Below are 16,683 nucleotides of genomic sequence, written 5' to 3'. Positions count from 1 at the left end.
ATGCTTCTTAATTCCTGGACCATTTCCCCATTTCTCCCCCTTCCCCCTCACAGCTGATAACCCTCCAAGTGATCCCCATACCTAGGATTCTGTTCCTATTCTGGTTTTGTTACAGAAACAGGGGAGTCCAAAAATCCCCTGAGTTTGCGGCTGGGGGATCGGGGAAGGAAGCAGCTTTCAGAATGCCTCCACACGCCTGAGGCTGATGGCTGTTGTCTTTCATTATGCAAAATTGCTTGGATGCTTCCAAGGCCTCAGGTGGATGGGAGGAGTCTTGAACCAGGGAACGGTATGGAACGCACACAGAGCCTACGTGGGGTTCTGTGAATGGTCAGAACTGTTGGCAACACCCACTGCGTCAGAGGACCCAGTCAGGGATATATAGGCAGCTGCGAACACTTTAGGGGCGGTGCGCTCTGGGACTGTCTCCCTCTCTGGCGGGTGTTCGCAGGGGTGTTCTGGAGGAGGAGAGGAGACCCACGCGGTTTACAGAAAGAAGACAGTTTGCAAGGAGGCTGAGAATCCTGGCGGTTTTGTATTGAGAGCTGAAGGGCGCCACAGCACAGAAAGGACCTCCCCAATCAGAGTGAATGATGGGCAGCCGCTGGTAAAGCTGAACTGTGTGTGGGAAGTAGGGAGACGGTGTTTCTGACCTTCCTAAAACTGGCTACATTTGGTAGGGGGGAGGCAAGGATATGTGTAACTGTTAAATAAACAATTTTCTTTTCACTCAACTGAAGTATTAAGAGTCGTAATTCTGGCAGCAGGCAATTGGACCCCTAACTAAAGAGCCTGTGGGTTTGTTTTCAATTGGAGCAGCCCAGGGGTTCTGTAACAGTTTGTTTAGTTGGATTTTGTTTTTATTTTTTAGATTCAGTTGTTGATAGTTGTGAATTTATTGTCATTCTAGTGTTCATAGTTTTGATCTTTTTCTTAAGTAAGTCCCTTTGACATTTCATATAATAATGGCTTGGTGATGATGAACTCCTTTAGCTTTACCTTGTCTGGGAAGCACTTCATCTACCCTTCCATTGCAAATGATAGCTTTGCTGGATAGAGTAATCTTGGTTGTAGGTCCTTGCTTTTCATCACATTGAATATTGCTTGCCAGTCCCATCTTGCCTGCAAAGTGTCTTTTGAGAAATCAGCTTATAGTCTTATAGGCACCCCTTTGTAGGCAACTTTCTGTTTCTCTCTTGCTGCTTTTAGGATTCTCTCCTTATCTTTCACCTTTGGCATTTTAGTCATGACGTATCTTGGTGTGGTCCCCTCTGGGTCCAGCTCGCTCGGGACTCTCTGTGCTTCCTGGACTTCTATGTCTATTTCATTCGCAAAATTTGGGAAGTTTTCCTTCATTATTTTTTCACATAAGTTTTCAATTTCTTCCTCTTCCTCTTCTCCTTCTGGCACCCCCATGATTTGGATATTGGCACGTTTAAAGTTGTCCCTGAGGTTCCTAAGCCTCTCCTCATTTTTTTTCTGTACTGGTTGACTGTTTTTTTCTTCTTTATGTTCCAAATCATTGGTTTGAACCCTGGTTTTCTTCCCTTCACCATTGGTTTTGTGTGGATTTTTCCTTCGTTTCACTTAGCATAGCCTTCACTTCTTCTCTTATGCATTTGTCGTACTCAAGCATTATCTGTCAAGCCGGTGAGCATCTTTATCAACAGTGTTTGGAATTCTGAGTCTCTTAGGTTGGCTATCTCCTTGTCTCTTAGTTCTCCCACTGGAACCTTGATCTGTTCCCCCTTTTGGGCCATAATTCTCTGTCTCCTCATCTTGAAAGGCCCCTGTGTTTGTTTGCTTCTGTGTCTTAGGTAGAGCTGTTGCTCCTGTTAGGTTGTAAGGGGCGGAGCCTTAGGGATTCATCAGTACAGGGTAACCTGTTTCACCACATTGTGGCACTGTATGCGGGGGAGGGGTCTGAGAGGGAACAATGCCGCTTGCTCAGCACTCACCCCTTTTCCAGGCACTTCTCCCACTTTGTATGGGACTGGTGCCTCTCTAGCTGTTGCCCTGGCGCTCGTTCCCATAGTGGGTGGGTCTGTGGATGTTCTAGGACTGTGGGGGTCCTTTAAACAAGCAGACTCTGCTGAGAGACTGGCAGTTTCTGCCTCCACCCCAACCCCACTGGTTTGCACAGTCAGAAGCAATGAGGCTTGATTTTCCCCGGTGCTGGAACCGTGATCTGTGTGGTCTGGTGAGGAGCTGGGAACGCTCCCCAGGTGTCTCTTCTGACTTTTTAAAACACGTAACTGCACTTTCCACTGGCCTGCTGCTGCCGCCACTGCCGCCGCCGCTGTTGCTGCTGCCACCACCACCACACCGAGTCCTCTCCACCTCAGCTCCGCCCCTCCTACCTGTCTGGATGAGTATTTCTTCTTTATATCTTTGTTTGTTGGACTTCCATGCAGTCTGATCCTCTGGAACTTCTGGTTGTTTCTAGTTTTGAGGTAGTTGTATTCCTTCTTAGCTGTGGAGGGAGACACAGTGTGCCTGTCTATGCCTCCATCTTGGCCGGAAGTCCAGGGATCATTTTCTTTAGACTGTAACTTTCTTGTCTTCTACCATGGTTATTATTTGTGGTGGGAGTTTGGATGGTGAGGAGACAGTTGTCTGGCTTTGTGAGTGAATGGACATGGTTAACTGCTTATTATTTTTTTTTTTTTTTAGAGCTCTTAGCAGTTTTCTTATTATTAAGACTTTCAGTGACTCTCCCTATTTTCAACAGTACTTGGACCTTCAAAAGTACCCCTTTCTAGGATTTTGCATAGGAATTGGCTTGCTTCTTGACTTACCCCATGTCATTTCTCTGCTAAGTCATTTCTTTTTAAAAAAGATTTAATCTTTATTGTATTTTCCCCCCTGCTAAGTCATTTCACAAATTTATTAACACATTCTGTCTACTATAATTCTCTCTCATGTTCTCTTTGTCTTTGTAGGTTTCTGGTATTTAAGTTACTTTCCTGCTACTCGAGATAGACACATTTAATCTGTTATGTGTGTCTGATATTTTTCTTAAGCTAAAGTTATAATACCAATTATTCAAATATCTACTTGTTATAGGTATAATGCTTTATTTTTCCAATCCATACCAGCCTGATTAAAAATAGCTATGATTTGTTTGCATGGCATTGTTTCTTGTCACATTGAGGAATTTTAGTCTCCAATAAATTTCCTTCCCAAATTATTCTGGAAGTTTTAGCCATGGCTGGGGTGACTTATCTGTATGCCGAGATCTAGTTCTTTTGATCATAGTGTGGTATCTGCTGTTGACCTCTTCTTCCTGCTGTTGCCTTGAATTGTGGTGATGTGCTAAGATGCTATCAATGATCAGTCAACAGTGCTCCAGATACTCAACCCAGGCATTTTCCACATGAGACTAAAAAGTATCCAATGCTCTGTTGGTGCCACCATCACCAATGCCGCCATCATTAGCAATGCCACTGTTCTTGGCCCCAGTTTTGTAGCTGGGCACTTTAGATGGTTCTTAGGAGGGTTTTGGGTCTTCCATGTAAATAAACCCTTCTTCAGTCATGCTTGAATCCCAGAGTAGAGACAGCTTGGGTGCAAGTTAAGTAATTTACCCAGAGCAATCTTATTTATAAGTCTGTATGCCTCCAAAGAGCATGTCTTTAAGTACTGCATGTCCAGGAAGATGTGAACACATTTTCCATTACTTGGGGAGGGTGTCTTGAAGGAGGTATTTTACTAGTGTCAAAAGAAGAATAGTACAGTATGGTGGGTGTTCAGAGGGAGTGGTTGGGAGTTCCAACTGGTGATTTGGGTAACTTTGCTCTCCACCTACTGATCTGGCTGGTGACAATGTCCTGTTATTCCCTCATTAATATGTGAGTCCCATCTAACCTGCTGCTCAAAGAGAACACTTTTCCTAAGCAGAGGAACCCTGTGTTTTAATTGTGAACATGTTGATGATTTTTCTATTCTATTAGTGTCTCTAAGCTAACTCTCAATGACCCAAGGTGGGACTAAAATGACAAAGAAATAAATGAGATGTACAGAATAACAGTCTTCAATTTCCTTCAAACTAAGAAAAAAAAAAAGGCAAACATTTCTTAGTTCTATCAGATCCAGTATAAGACCAATCTTCCCATAAAAATCCCTCCCAGATCTTAGCTGGTTGGGAATTAATCTCTTTCTCCACCAAACTTACAAAGAATGTCTTTTTTACTTATATTAAATAGTTAATCACAATATTTCTACTATCACAGTGTCCTAGGAGGCATCTACCACTTAAAGTAAGCCTTATAGAGATGTGTTGGCTAAGACAAAGGAGGGGATGAAAGGGGGAAGAGCATTTCTCCAGAAACTACAAATAGGTTGGCATAGTTGAATGAGAATTGCTTGTGTTGCAACATGACCCAACACAAGGCCGGAAAAGCAGACCAAGAACCAGACCAAGCAGGCCTCTTATGTCATGTTGAGAAGCTCAGACTCTCCTGGAGGCTTTGAGTGCCACCGCAGGATTTTTAGCAGAGATATGACATCATCTTTGGATTTAGCAAATATCTTGGGTATTAGTTCTTTTTCTTTTATTTAAAGACATTAAAAAGGGAGTGATTACTTTTGGTGATTGTGTGGTATATTTTAGTTCATTTTCTCTCTTTCTTGGTAGAAAGCATTTTTTTTTTTTTTGTCATTTGTGCACATCCATATTGATTTTGAATTAGACACTGATAGGCTTAAATTAGAACAATTCTTCACACGTTCTTTCCTTTTTGGTCAAGCAATCTTCCTAGATGCATTCTTAGGAGACCCACATGTCTGCTAGCCTCAGACTGGCTATAAGAATCTTCTTGTACCCTCTTGCAATTCCAATTAGTCATAGATCAAAACAATAATGTGGACAGATTAAAGCAGAAGCCCTCCTGCTTTATTTCCTAATATCATCTGTCTTTGCTTTGAAAAGCACACCAACGGAATCTTCTGCATCTGCACACCCCAAAGGCAATTTAATCTCCCTTGGCCAACATTAAAGCTTTAGAGTAATGCTATGCTATGATGTATTTTTCCTCCTTTTCCAAGTTCAACCATTACATAATTCACTTTTTATCAGCCTCATTCTTGTAGATGGGCAGTTGCCACATTGTTTATAGTTTTTAGCATCATCTAAAATAAACCTTACAAGGTTAAAGTAAATTGATTTTTCCACATACTGTCATGTGAAAACTGAGCATAAACAAGGACATAATCTAGGGTCTAGTAACACATGTTGCTTTGTAATATTTTTGCTAATCTATGGTTTAAAAAATTTTTGGAAGTAAACCACTCATTTACATATCTTAACTACAAAAACAATTTTTCCCCCACTTACTGGATTTACTTTAGAAAAGATTTCCCATCTAAATTCAATCTTATCTTTAAATTGCCTCAATTTTTTCAATGTTAAAATTTCATACAGAAATCTTTAAAAATACCTTTATTCTCTACTTCAGTGCCTTAAAAAAAATAATTTAAATTTTCCTTAGTTATTTGTGGCTGCCATTATGAAAACACCAGTACCTGCACTGAGACATTTATTTTTCTCAAGTTTCAATGATTTTTAAAATTTAAATATTTTATTGTTTTTGCTATTACAGTTGTCCAAATTTTTCCCCCTTTGTCCCCCTCCCCCCGGCTCACCCCTTCTCTCTTAGGCAATCCCCAAACCAATATAAAAATACCATTGTAACAACACCAGTACATGCACTAGGACATCTTCTGAAACTACTGAATGTCATCTGTAGGACTCCTTGTCTGCAAACCAGATGAACGCAGATAGATTTGTTCTATTTGGGGGGGGGGGGGTCTAATTTGGGAATTCTCTCTCCTTAGTTCATAAATTTGGCAGTTATCAATGAAAAGTAAAAGACTTCTTGGTGTGAAGCTTTTACACAACTGCAATTTATATTCAATGTGCATTCAAGATTATATGGAAAAGAAAAGAAAGAGGGTGTGGAAGAGAGTCAAAGGCTTCTCTTTAAATAGGCTTTGGTATATGGGATTTTGTACAGTAATATCTGACACTCAGAGTCCCATTACATTTCTTGGCTCTGTTTTAAGAGGTTGAGGTGGCCAGAAGACTGACTCCAGCAAAAGTGAAGTGTTGCTCATCTGCTGGATATGACACCGACTCTTTAATGGGTGTAGATGGACACAGAGTGCATCGCTTCACGGTCCGAAGATCTATATATAACTGTTTTATAATTTCATTAGTTTCAGATAACACCAGTAATCTGTTTGACTGAATAACCATATTCTGAAAATTAAGGATGACTTAGGTTATCAGCCCAAATTTACCCTTCTTTTTTAACCAAATCTTAAAAACATTTTAAAATGAATTAAACAGATAAGGCAATGGAAATTAATAAAAAAACCTTATTCATTTTTCAGTCTCTTTCTGAAAATTCAGCTTGTCATATTGACTCATTTAAAGGCCATTCATTCTTCATCATTCAACAAATTAATAATGAACATTTTTAAAAAGTTGAATGTTAATTTATAACCATGTAATGTAATTTTCCCTCAAATCACACACTTATTCACTCATGTATTGACTCAACCAACATTTATTGAGAACTTTCTATGGTCCAGACCCATGAAAAGTACCAGAAATGAAAAATCCAATATGGACATTGTTAAAATCTTTCAGATTAGATTGTAATCTCTTTGAAGGCAGAGATTTAGTGAGAATTAAATGCTCAAATATTTTGATCATGCTCACATATGAATTATTTATAATATAGTATATGTGGGCTGAAGCTCCAACCTATGGATTCATTGAATACTCTAGTAGGAGAGAAAGTTTAACCTGAAACCATGACATTTATACCCAGATGTTCCAAGTGAATTATGCTATCCACTTAGGATTAGTTTTGCATTGTCCTTTTTGATCATAGGATGTGCCTCATACAATCAACTTGTGCTGTGGTATGCATATGCCATGTGTAACACATATTTTGCTACTGACTACAATGATTGAAGTCAGATGTTATAAGCACTCGTTTAGCCAGTATTCTTAATAGTATTGTAATGCTGGTGTTGAGAGACAGGGATCACACCCTTGTGGTACAGACCCCCCAGGCCTATCCTTTCTTAGGTTATATTTATTTAACAGCATTCTTGAGACAAAGGCTCTGCCTCTTTTCCATTTCAAAAGGATATTTCTTATTGTAAAGTCTCAGACAAGACAGGAGGGCTTGTTGTGACAGTTTGACGTGAGAGATGTGTTTAAATAGGAAAGCAATGTGGGGCCCATCATCTCTACTCAGACAGTTCTTATGTGGACACTGCACGTAGGAGAGCCTGGTGTACTCACAAGGGCCCCGACTGAGGGGTCAGAAACCTTCCACTCTGCCACCGCTAAGGCAAGTTACTCACTCTGTACTCATTTTTGTCTATAAAATGGGGATACTAATAGCTATAGAGTTGTACTGAGAGTTAAATTGCAACATAATGTGTGTATATCCATGCATTTTATTATAGATTTTCCATAGTATATACAGGATGGCTTATTAACCAAAAGTATTACACATGGTATAGGCATGTCACCATTTGTGAAATAACTAAGACAGGTAATATTAGAAGTACATTAAAATAGGTAACATTTTTCCTCATGATTCAGAATATACTCTGTAATGTTTTAGCAATAATGGGAGTGAAAGAGAAATATCGATGTCAGAAAAACATCAATCAGTTGCTTCGTGTACATGCTCTGACTGGGGATCGAACTTGCAACCTAGGTATGTACCCTGACTGGGGACTGAACCCACAATCTTTTTGGAAATCACTGCAACCAACTGAGCCACCTGGCCAGGGCATTTCACTCTTAAAAAAAAAAAAACCAGCTATGGATATATAATTTACATACAATTCACCTATTTAAAGTGTACTATTCACCCATTTAAAGTATACAAAAATAACACAGCTATTGATATATAATTCACATACAATTCATCCATTTAAAGTGTACAATTTTTGTACACCCACAGAGTTGTGCAACTATCACCAAAATTTAATTTTAGAACATTTTTATCTCCTGCAAAAGAAACCCTGTGCCCATTAGCAGTCACTAGCCAATACCTTCCCACCCATTTAACCCTAAGCAACCATTAATCTACTTCTGTCTCTAGGTTTGCCTCGTGTAGACATTTCATATACAAGGCTTACTTGTGTTGTATTATGTATCAGTACTGCATCACTTTTTATTGACAAATAATATTCCATTGTGTGGATATACCACATTGTATTTACCCAAATAGACATTTGGGTTATTTTGATATTTTGGTAGAGCCCTTGGTCTTATCAATCAATGTAGACTGAATTATTTATATATCATTTACTGTGCTATTTTTAAGGTTTTGGTTATTAGCTATCCTGCTTGTTTGCCTTCTCGGTAAGAAGAATGTGTTAATTCATCAAACATTTATTGAACAAATACTGTATTCCAGACAGGTATGTCACAGCCTAAACAAAATTCCTGTCCTCCTGGGGTTTATGGCCTAGGAAGAGAGATAAACAATTGAAGAGGTACAGAAGTGATAAGCACTCTAATAAAGATGTAGTCAAGATGCTTGAGACATCAGTGGAGGGACCTTAATTCAGCCAAGGGGAGAATGGGACTGAGTGGGTAAAATTATGGTTCAGAAGGGCTTCCCTGAAGGGTGGCCTAGGGCTGAAACTTGAGAGATAAATAAGAATGATATAGATGAGAAGACTGAGGAAGACAATATAGGTAATAGGGACAGCACATGCTCTCCAGGGGAGTCCAACATGTGCTACGCATGCATGGCTATGCAAGGTGTATGTTAAGGAGTGGAGGGAGTTGAACCTGCCTGGAGATAGGAGTGGAAGAAACATTATAATGGGTTTTATAGGCCATGTAGGAGTTTAGATTTTATTTCAAAGTTCCATGTTTCCCAAACTATTCACTTCTTATTTCACCATATAAGGACAGTAACTGAACTATTATTTTATATTCTTTTATATATCGGCATATATACATGTATATGTGTGTATATATGTAGATTACCTTTAGATACACAGTATTCCCTCACTTATCGCGGGTATTACGTTCTAGACCGCCCCGCGATAGGTAAAAATCCACGAAGTAGAAACCTTACATTTATTTTAATATTTATATATATTTTAAGGCTTTATAAACCCTTCCCACACACTTATAAACCATTCCCAGTCCCTTATTAACCTTTCCCACTCCCTTATTAACCTTTTTCACATTTTTATAAACACTACTTATGTTCTTAAACATATTCTGCACTCTTAAACCTACGTAACTTTAACAATCTACGTATACAGTACCACAAAATCCTGCGATATAGCAAAAAATCTGCTATAAATAATTAAATATAATATTTTTAAAAATCCAGTGATACAGGGAGGCTGCGACAAGTGAACCCTGATATAGAGAGGGACTACTATATACTAATTAATTCAAATTACTGAGCTAAGTTTAATCAAAATGGAAATTTTCTCTCATTACCTGTATAAGTAGAAAACCAGTTTATCATCTGTCATAAATAAAAAGATGTTATTAAATTCTAGTTATTAAATTCTAGTTAGATTCCTAGTTAGATTGGCCAGGTCCAACTGAGCGTGAAGCTTGTTTGCCCTTTGATAAAAAGGGAGTTTTGTGGTACATATAAGAGAGATTTTGAAGACAAAGTTGAGACTTTCTCATTTCATTGATGAAGCTGGAAAAGTTGAAAGGGAGTAACTTTGCCACCATATGATGAGATGTTTTAGATTCTGTGACTCAGCTACTGCTGAGGTTTTTTAGCAGAAACATGTATGGTATTTTACTAGAAGGAAATTTCGAGAAAGATCACCCCAGTGACAACCTGGATAATGAGCTGGAAGGCAGTCAGCTGAAGGGGGGCCATGCCAACAATCTGGGTGAGAAAGGAGGAACCGAAGTGGGCCATCTTTGCAGGTATGTGTGCCGTGCAATGCTACACTGGCTATGGGTGAGTTTTCATTAGGTTCTAACTTTTCAATGAAAAAGCAGGGAAATGACTTATATTTGGCCTTCCAGCTGCTGCGGAGAGGGATTTGAGGTTCACGTGTCTAAACCCTTCCTTCCTGGCCTTTAATTGTTACCAAGGCAGTGAAGTGGCAGCATTTCTTCCTGGACTTGGGGGAGGGGTACGGCTGACCGAAGCGAGCAGAGGAATGAACGAGCCCTAAGCCTTCATGCGTTTATCCTCTCAGCATCCACTTCACTGGATTTTCTCAGTTTCTCTGCTTTGACCTCACCCCCTTCTCCTGCCCCTCTCAGCGGCTTTGTGTTAGTGTCACTTTCTGTCAGATCACTGTCAGGGACCCAGGGAAATGGGCAAGCAAGGCCAGAGCATGCAGCTCCTGACCCCCGCGATAGCCCCGGGTCTGCCCGGGAGCCCTGGATGGCAAGGGGGCAGCTCGGACATGACAGGCCACTCCCAGCACAGAGTGACTCATCCAGCTCTCAGGGGATCAGGAAGATAAGAGGAGTCCTCTTGTTTATGAAACCATCCCAGGCTTTTACTGACGTGAGTGGAAGGATGACAAAGTATGAAGTGGGGCCAATTCTAATCCCCATTGTGACTAGATAATATTTTTAAGTTGCATTTGGATTTTTACTCTGTGAAGAAGTGTTTTGAAGGGTAATCTCTTTGGAAATGTGTTACTCTTCAGGCTGAATAAAATTTACCTGGGCCAAAAACCATTGGCAAGATGCACAGAAAAATGAATGTGGAAGGAAAATGATGCTCGTACATGTATTCATTAAAATCTGATTTATAATGTATCTGTGGTTGTCTAAAATAATCTACATATCAACATAAAACTAAAAATCCAAACACCTTCATAAAGCAATAATTGTATATTTGAACAATGTTACACTAAACTTTTACAGCCCTTATATTAATAGAAAGGTAACTGAGAAAGATATTCTATATGTACAATTGTCTCACAAGAGTTGGTTTAATTCTCACTGACAAGCAAAAGTAGACAGGTACCTTCTGAACATAGAAATCTATCAGAGGAAGGCTTACAGTCTTTTTCTGAGCCACATGTTTTAGAAATTCAGCAAAGATATGGGGGGAGGAGATGGGGCTCGAAAGAGAAAACCCAACAACACATCCACATACCTAAAACCCAGAGGCTACCACCGAGATCCTTCAAAGTTGTCTTCTTTAGTGGGAGGATTTCCTTTAAATCCGGTTCAAAAGCATATGGCTGGCTTTGAAAGCTTAAATGGCGTTTGTCAACCCTCAGTAAATCTTTAAAATTGTTTCTGCAAATAGGCCAACTCAGTTTCGGCTTTTCCCATTAATCTTTAGGTGGGGCCACTGAAGAATTTTTTCAGAGCCTAGAGAATGCCTTGATTAAAAGGCTCATTCAAGAGGGAAAGCTTTAGCATTCACCTTGGGTACATAGTCATTTCTCCAGGTATTCATGGGCTGTTATTTCAACTCTGCAATTGTGACCAAACAAGACATTTTTTTTGCCACAAAGTTTTGAGTAGAGACATTCTTTAGTAAATTACTGAAGTCTTGCCTTTCTATTTGTCACAACTTGTTATTTTTTTAAATCAAGTATAATCAAGTGCCTGTGCCTTCCACTGACTACCTTACAATTATTACTGTTTAAAAGAGAGATTTTATTTTATTTTTCCAAGTGTACAGGTAGTCCTGCTCAAATTACATGTACCTGTCTTGGGTGCTATCTTCCTTACCAGTTCATTATTTACAATACAGCTTCTGCCACTCAAACATAGAAACAAAACAGATGAAGGCTGAAGCATTAAAAAGTATGTGATTGTGATTTTTAACTTTCATGATATATAATGAAATTAATCTGCTTATTTCACATTAATATTATGTAATGTTCCTTGGTCTGTCAAATACTTTAAAAAGTATTTATCTCAACTTCATAGAAATACTGTGAGAATTAATACAACTTTAGATAAGGCTCTTGAGAAATCTTTGGAAGTAGTGATCCTGTACAAACTTAAATAATAAAATTCTTCGGATTTTCATGAGGCTCAAATACACCTACTTAGGGATTTCACCTAAGTTCATTTCCAGTTCTTACAGCATTTTCGTGGAAATGACATGAACAGAACAAGTAGTTTCTAGGCACAATATTCAGAATTATGGCAACTAAAATTACTGTCCATGTCATTTTCATGCAACCTGCCAAATTGGCTTCAATTATGCTAGTGCTTTAGGTCCAACAGAAAATATCAGCTTTGACCTCTACCATCATTCCAAGATATTTTTTGTTGTTACTAATTATCACTGAGGTTACATGCACTCCCTCCTTAGGAAGCAGCACTATTAACTGGCAAACAAACAAACAAAACCACTTTGATTACTGCCAAGTGAGATCATGGTAATTAGAGACACAGTTAAAATGACAGCCAGCTATTCCTGATGCAGATGTTAAAAATGAAAGCAAATGGACTGTCCAGTGTCTTCAGTATTGAGTCCCCTGGCATTTATTGTGCTTCCAGTTCTGCAGGCCAAATTCACTGCAAGGGTACTTCCAAACCAATGAAATATTGAACAATCCTCTTGCAAATGTACAATTACTTTCACCATATCTTAAAGTAACTTCTTATTAATTAAATCTTCACACTTCTGAAAGCAACTTATAATAGTCATCACAGCTGATATTCAAGTAACTTTCACATTTGGAAATTCTTCCTGGAGTCCTAGGGAAAGCATAGACTTTGGAAGCAGACAGACTTTTTTCCAAATCTCCTCTCTATGATTTATTAGGTTTGTGACCTTGGACAATTCCTTAACTTTTCTGATATTTTTTTTCAAATACAATTAAAAAATTATTTATGGATTTGAGTGAGATACATCCATTTGTTGTTTTATATATTTATGCATTAATTGGTTGATTCTTGCATGTGCCCTGACCACGGATTAAACCTGAAATCTTGGCATATCAGGACAACATTCTAACCAACTGAGTTACCTGATATTCTTTATTTATAGAATAGAAATAACAAATCTCACTGGTTTGATATCAGGGATAAGTAAGATAATGTATGTGAAGTAGCATATTATAAATAGTGGCTATTTTTGTTTTTTAAAAAAAGGCAACAAAATCTGGTCTACATTATTTTCCTTACTGTCTTCATCATACTCCAAGTATTCAGATGTTGCCTCAAATAACTATTTTGGTAACTCTCATTAACACTGAAGATTCACTTCAATGTTAAAATCAGTTGCATTCTCCTTATTTTTAAGGAGACCATGCTGCCAATTTCACTAAATAACAGCTCCCTGAAGAGCCATAGTTATGTTCCTATCTTCTCAGTTTCCTTAATTTGGAAAATCTGAGAATGACAATCAGACCTAGATACCCAAGAAGACTTTCAATTTTTATTCCTTATAATTTGCCAGATCATCCTTAGATACAACTCATAAAAGGCCAGAGCAGACAGAGGAAAATATTAATAATGTGTAGCATTCATTTTGGTTTTTTGGAGGCAGGAAACCCAGATGCAAAAGAATACCATCATGAAGGATCAGATGCAGAACATCTTCTTGTATCTCCAAAATAAATGGATAATTTTTATTTAATTTGCTATATTTACTTTGCATTTCATTATCTTCCCATTCAATTTAAAGGTGTCAATGTGAGATGATTTTTCTCTGCATGATACCTTCATTTTCACACCATGTAACATTTTACCAAGCAAGAAGTCCCTAATTACTACAAGCTTAGTAAGAGCAAATAAGAAATTTTAAATTCTGTTTAATAAAATATAATTGCTAAAATGAAATGAAGGAATGTTAAGCTCTTTCAACATTGATGATACAGAAGTAACATAATTTCATAATTCTTTTTGCTCCTTCAATTCTCTTCTTGATTCATAAAGAAGGATTATACCACTATATTTTGTCCTTGTTAAAAAAAAAAATACAAACAAAACGCTGTTCTATTCAATGGATAATCCTCATAGCAGTCTGTCTAGATGCTTTAATTCATGACTTTCTACTTCTACGTGAAGGTGCAGGAATCACTCAAGTATACCAGCCATCTAGTTAGTGGCAGCCTGCCAGTCTTCCCAGGTGCAGGGCTGGATAAAAAATTATCTCATTCTATTGAGTTCTAACAGTGTGCTAGACATTGTGCAATGGGAAGGAGCACAGAACAGGTGCAGTTACTGCCTTTCAAGAGTTCATAGTTAAAGACCAACAAAACATCTTTGCTGCTGTTGTTTCACTGCCTTATTTTTATTTAGATTTTTCTGAGTGGTTAGGAAGTAGCCAATTGATAACTTTTGTGCTGTGGATTACCAGAGACTGCTTGTTTTCTCATTTCCAGTTAATCAGTTTATGTTACCTGAAAAGTGAGTTTTGAAGTAAGTTTCTAATAGAGGATTGAGAAACATACTTTTGCCAGGTGTTACATGGTGGGAGGCTTACCCAATGGACCAGGAGAATATAAATATAGGAAGAGAGGAAGTTTATGCAGCTGGTTGGGAGATGAAGTTGAGCTAGTATGGCAGTATTCTGAGGCTTTTCTGTAACTCCCTGAGGAATCCTAGGAGACAGAGTTTTGTTTAAAAGACAGGTGGAGAAAAGCCAAAGAGCATAAACATTCCTGGGGAGAGTAGAAATGCACAAACATATATACATGTGATTAAGATAGAAAACGAACTGGCTAGAAAGTTAAAGGAGACTATTGAACAGAAGAGAAAGAAGGTGGAAGAGGAGGAGGATTCAAGTCTGAAATAATTTTCAGGACCCTATTGATGGTTGCTCATTCTCAGAGTAGCACTGTCTCATTTTGGCAAGTCAGCTCTGATTAGTTTCCTAAGAAGCATGGCAGCTTTGCCTGTTCCTCCCTCTCCCAGATTACATTGTAGGAGATATTATGGTATGCTGCCCACATGTCCCACTTTAGGACTGAATTGCTCATCCACACAGCTGGATGGGACTCCAGCTGAGTTGCTGTGCTAAGCAATTAAAGTGACCCTCCTTGCTCAAGGTCACACTCTGAGGGAAAAAGGGTTGAAAAGAGGAGACCTACATCCAATAACTGGCCAGTGTGAGGGAAGGGACACTTCCGAAGGGCCACCCCAATGTCAGAGTTCCCTATGTGATTTGCTGAGGATTTGTTGTAACCTCATCTCAGTTCAACTTCTCCCTCTGCCCAGTCCTGCCTCCTTTACTCCCTCTGCCCAGTCCTGCCTCCTTTACTCCCCTCTCTCCCTACACGTTTGGTCCTGAGGACATGCCCCAAGAAACTTTCTGTAGAGAAGTATCCCCTTATCTGTGTATTCAGTTACTCACAGTTAACTGAGGTTCAAAAATACAACAAGGAAAATTCCAAAAATAAACAATTCATAAGTTTTCAGTTTGTTCACCATTCTGATGTGTGTGATGAAATCTCGCAGTCTGGGAATGCAAATCATCCCTTTGTCCAGTGTCACTACTCTGTTTAATCCCTCCACCCTTAGTCACTCTGTAGTCATGTAGGTTGTCCAATCCGCTGTCATGGTCTCATAGTGTTTGCATTCAAGTAATCCTTATTTTACTTAATAATGGTGTCGAAGTCCAAAAGTAATAATGCTGGCAATTTGGAGAGACCAAAGAGAACCTGAAAGGTGTTTCCTTCACCGAAAAGGTAAAAGTTCTTGACTTAAGGGAAGAAAAATTGTTTGCTGTGGTTGCTACCATCTATGGTAAAAACAAATTATCCATAAAATTGACAACTTTATAGATTCAACTCTGTCATAGGTACATATGTATAGGAAAAAGCAATATATAGGGTTTGGCACTAACCGTGGTTTCAGGTATTCATTGGGGATCTTGGGACATATGAGGAGGAACCCCAAAAACCAAGTATTTATTTATAAAAAATTGTATTTATTCTTACATGTTTAAATTTCAGTCACCTTCAAAGTACTCTCCATGTGATGCAATGTGCCTATCGAGACTTTTTTCCACTGCTCAGAACAGTTTTTGAACTTGTCGATTCTGATGCCTTTTAGTGCTTCTGCTGTTTTTGTTTCACCTCTTCCACGTCTACAAAACATTTTCCTTTGAGGACTTTTTTCATCAGGGGAAACAACAAAAAAAGTATTCAGGGCAAGATTTGGTAAATAGGGAGGGTGGGGCATGGAGATCATGCCATTTTTGGTCAAAAACTGCTGAACACTCCACAGTGTGGGCAGGTGCGCTTGTATATCAGCCATCATGAAATGGGCAAACACGTTGAAAGAGTCTTCAAAAAAAGTTCACTGAAGCCGAACGCAGGCTCTCACAACAAGGCCAGCTGGTACACTGATACAGATCGGTTCCTAGAACACTCACCTGGTGGGGGAAGCCTGTACTACAAGGATCCTGCTCTCCAGAAGATAATTCTGGTTGTTTTTGGGTGCCCCCTTGTAACTTCCACAGATAAGGTGGGGCTACTGTATTCAAATCTCCAACACTGAGCCTTCTTCCCGGGAAAACTTTTCTTTCCTAGTCTACTTTCTGAACATAAAAACCTCATGCCAATTTTTAATGTTCAAAGTATTTCAAATTAAGTATCACTACTAGAATAAATCAAAGTAATTATAATATTGAATGTAATTATTTAAGCAACATATTCTCATACTATCTAGCCTGTTGAAACTTACTCTAATAAGGACTTAGGACTATTTTCCAGGGCTAC

At 38.7% G+C, this 16,683-nt stretch overlaps 1 protein-coding gene across 1 annotated transcript in view; it reads right to left on the bottom strand.

The window, feature by feature from the left end:
• Nucleotides 1-16,683, bottom strand: part of LGR5 (leucine rich repeat containing G protein-coupled receptor 5) — a 140,173-nt gene that overhangs the window by 98,832 nt on the left and 24,658 nt on the right. The window lies entirely within an intron of this gene.

This window comes from Furipterus horrens, unplaced genomic scaffold (genome assembly GCF_987537825.1).
Source record: "Furipterus horrens unplaced genomic scaffold, mFurHor1.1.pri manual_scaffold_4, whole genome shotgun sequence".
Lineage (NCBI taxonomy): Eukaryota > Metazoa > Chordata > Mammalia > Chiroptera > Furipteridae > Furipterus > Furipterus horrens.
The sequence above is the reverse complement of the archived record's forward strand: the minus strand, read 5'-3'. Positions and strand labels throughout refer to the sequence as shown.